The following is a 3,967-nucleotide window of genomic DNA, read 5'->3' as shown; positions in this document are numbered from 1 at the left end:
GCTCTTCCCTCCCTCATTTCCTTGCTCCCCCAATTCCCCCTTCCTTCCTTCTTTGCTGCCTTCCACCTTCCTTCCCTCCCTCTCTTCTTGCATTTTTTTGCTTTGCTCCTTCTCTCCCTATTCCCTTCCTTTCTTTCTCACATCAGTCCTTTACTGACAGCCTCCTCTGTGTGTCAGGCTATGCTAGGCTCAGGGAATCCTGAGTAAGAGTCCTCCCTCCCAGGAAGCTCATAGTCCAATGGGAGAGGCAGGAAAGAAATTGGATCATCACACTATGGGATGACACATGAAATGATTGAATCATGCAAGGGTATCTTGGGGGCACACACTTCTGACACATTAAGGACAGCCAGAGAAGTCTTCCAAAAAGTAACAGCATTTGAGCTGAGTCTTAAAGGATGAGAAGGGGAACCAGGCAGAAGAGACAGTATGATTGAAGGTGTGGAGGAGGGAAATAGCCTGGTGTGTTTTGGGCACCACAGACAATTAGCACAAGGGGAGGTGAGAGCTGAGACTGGAAAGGTGGGCAGGGGCTGGATTGCGGATGCCTTTTAAGCCATGGTCAGGAGTTTAGACTTCATCTATAAGCAGCAGATAGTTGTTGACTTTTTTTTTTTTTTTTTTAATCTTTAAAAATTTTCCAGACTTTCATTTACTTTTCGGAAAAGTTAATGCATGTGAAACAAAATTCAAAAGGTAAAATGGTGTTTCATCAGATGTAAGTCTCGTCCCTGCTCTCATTTCTCAGTGATCCTCCCAGAAGTCTCCTCCCAGGGCAAACACTTTTACCGTTTCTTTTCTTTTCTTTTTGCGGTACGCGGGCCTCTCACCGCCGTGGCCTCCCCGTCGCGGAGCACAGGCTCCGGACGCGCAGGCTCAGCGGCCACGGCTCACGGGCCCAGCCGCTCCGCGGCACGTGGGATCCTCCCGGACCGGGGCACGAACCCGTGTCCCCTGCGTCGGCAGGCGGACTCTCAACCACTGCGCCACCAGGGAAGCCCTTACCATTTCTTGAGTATCCTTTCCAAGAAATCCCATAAATATACAAGCAAATTCAAACTATATGTTTAAAAAATAAATGGTATATTAGTTATCTATTGCTGCATAGCGGATTACCCCAAAACTTAGTGGCTGAAAGCAACAAGCATTTATTATCTCTGTTTCTGTGAGTCACTGGAATTTGGGAGTGCTTAGATGGGTAGTTCTGGCTTGAGGTGTCTCATGAAGTTGCACCCCAAGACCTTAGCTGGGGTCGGCTGGAGGAGACCTCAGATTGAGTGCTCTGAGAGAGAGAAATAAGAAGGTATGATGCCCACCCCCCCCTTCTTTGGTAATAGCTTTATTGAGATTTAAATCATATGCCACACAATTCACACATATAAAGTGTACAATTCAGTAGTTTTTAGTATATTTACAGAGTTGTGTAACCATTACCACAATCAATTTTACGATATTTACATAACCTCAAGACGCCTTACATCTATCCTTTAGCTATCTCCCCTTAAGCCTACCATGCCCATCTTCTCTGTCCTCTAAGCAGCCACTAATCTACTGTCGGTGTATTAAGCCTGTTCTGGACATTTTGTATAAATGGAATCATATAATATGTGGTCTTTGTGATTGGCATCTTTCACTTGCATAATGTTTTCAAGGTTCATTCATGTTGCAGCATGGGTCAATACTTCATTCCTTTTTACAGCTGAATAATATTCCATTGTATGGATATACTGCATTTTGTTTACTCAGTCATCAGCTGATGGCCACCTTTTGGCTATTATGAATAATGTTGCTATGAACACTTGTGTACAAGTTTTTGTGTGGACACATGTTTTCATTTCCCTTGGATATATTCCTGAGAGTCTAATTGCTGGCTCAGGAGGCAACTCTAACATTTTGAAGAACTGCCAGATTGTACTCCAAAGGGGCAGTACCATTTTACTTTCCCACCAGCGGTGTGTGAAGGTGCTTAGTCATATCCTCATCAACACTTACGTTATTATCTGACTTTTGGATTACAGCCATCCTACTGGGTGTGAACTGGTAACTCGTGGTTTTGATTTCCGTTTCCCTAATGATTAGTGGTGTTAAGCATCTTTTCATGCGCTTGTTGGCCGTTTATATACCTTCTTTGGAGAAACACCTATTCAGATCCTTTGCCCATTTTTTTCTTCCAGTTTTCTTGAGATACAGTTGACATACAGCACTATAAGTTTCAGGTGTACAGCATAATTTGGCTTAGTGAACATCCATCATCTTATATAGATACAAAATTAAAGAAATAGAAAATATTTGTGTGTGATGAGAACTCTCAGGATTTACTCTCTTAACAGCTTTCATATATAACATACGGAGGTGGTAATTATATTTTTGATGCTGTACATGACATCCCTAGCATGCACTTACCTTATAACTGGAAGTTTGTACCTTTTGACCGCCTTCATCCAGTTGTCTCTCCCCCCACCCCCACCTCTGGTAACCACAAGTCTGTTCTCTTTTTCTATGTTTTTTTTTTTTTTAAGTATAATTGACCTACAACACTGTTAGTTCCTATCATGCAACATAGTGATTTGATATTTCTATATATTTCAAAATGATCACCATGATGAGTATAGTTACTGTATGTTACTATATAAACATATATTTATTGACTATTTATTGACTACACTATACATTTCAGAACCATGACTCATTTATTTTGCAACTGGAAGTTTGTACCTTTTAATCTCTCTCACCTATTTCTTTCCTCCCCTCATTCCCTTCCCCTGTGCCCATTTAAAAATTGGATTATTTTTCTTTTTACTATTGAGTTGTAAGAGTTCTTTATACTCTTGTTATAAGTCCCTTATCAGATATATGATTTGCAAATATTTTCTTCCATTCTATGGCTGTCTTCTCGCTTTCTTGATGGTGTTCTTTGAAGCACAAAAGTTTTAAAAAGTCCAGTTTATCTTTTTGTTGTTGTTGTTGTTGTTGCTTGTGCTTTTGATGTCATTTCTAAGAATCCATTGCCAAACCCAAGGTTACAAAAATTTACCTCTGTTTTCTTCTAAGCGTTTTACAGTTTTAGTTTTTACACTTAGGGCTCTCATCCATTTGAGTTAATTTTTTTTTTTTTTTTTTTTTTTTGGGCCTCTCACTGTTGTGGCCTCTCCTCCGGACGCGCAGGCTCAGCGGCCACGGCTCACGGGCGCAGCCGCTCCGCGGCATGTGGGATGTTCCCGGACCGGGGCACGAACCCGTGTCCCCTGCATCGGCAGGCGGACTCTCAACCACTGCGCCACCAGGGAAGCCCATTTGAGTTAATTTTTGTATATGGTGTAAAGTAAGAGTTCAACTTCATTCTTTTGCATGTGGCTCTCCAGTTGTCCCCGCACCATTTATTGAAAACAGTGTTCTTTGTCAACTGAATGGTCTTGGCACCCTTGCCAAAAATCAATTGACCATGGGTTAATTTCTGGACTCTCACTTCTGTTCCATTGATCTGTATGTCTGTCCTTATGCCAGTAACAGTCTGTCTTGATTCCTCTTGCTTGGTAGTGAGTTTTCAAATCAGGAAGTGTGAGTCCTCCAACTTTGTTCTTTTTCGTGATTGGTTTGGCCATCCCACTGCCTTTTTTTTTTTAATTGAAGTATACTTGATTTACAGTACTGTGTTAGTTTCACATGTACAACAAAATGATTGAGTTATATACATATATTTCTCAGATTATTTTCCATTATAGGTTATTACAAGATATTGAATATAGTTTCCTGTGTTATACAGTAAATCCTTGTTGCTTATCTATTTTATGTATTGTAGTAGTTTGTATCTGTTAATCCCATACTCCTAATTTATCCCTCTCCCCCCCTCCCTTTCCCCTTTGGTAAGCATAAATTGGTTTTCTAGTTGTGAGTCTGTTTCTGTTTTGTATATAGATTCATTTGTATTATTTTTAGATTGCACATGTAAGTGATATAATATTTGTCT

Source organism: Lipotes vexillifer, unplaced genomic scaffold, assembly GCF_000442215.2.
Source record: "Lipotes vexillifer unplaced genomic scaffold, Lipotes_vexillifer_v1.1 scaffold261, whole genome shotgun sequence".
Taxonomy (NCBI): Eukaryota; Metazoa; Chordata; class Mammalia; order Artiodactyla; family Lipotidae; genus Lipotes; species Lipotes vexillifer.
The sequence above is the reverse complement of the archived record's forward strand: the minus strand, read 5'-3'. Positions refer to the sequence as shown.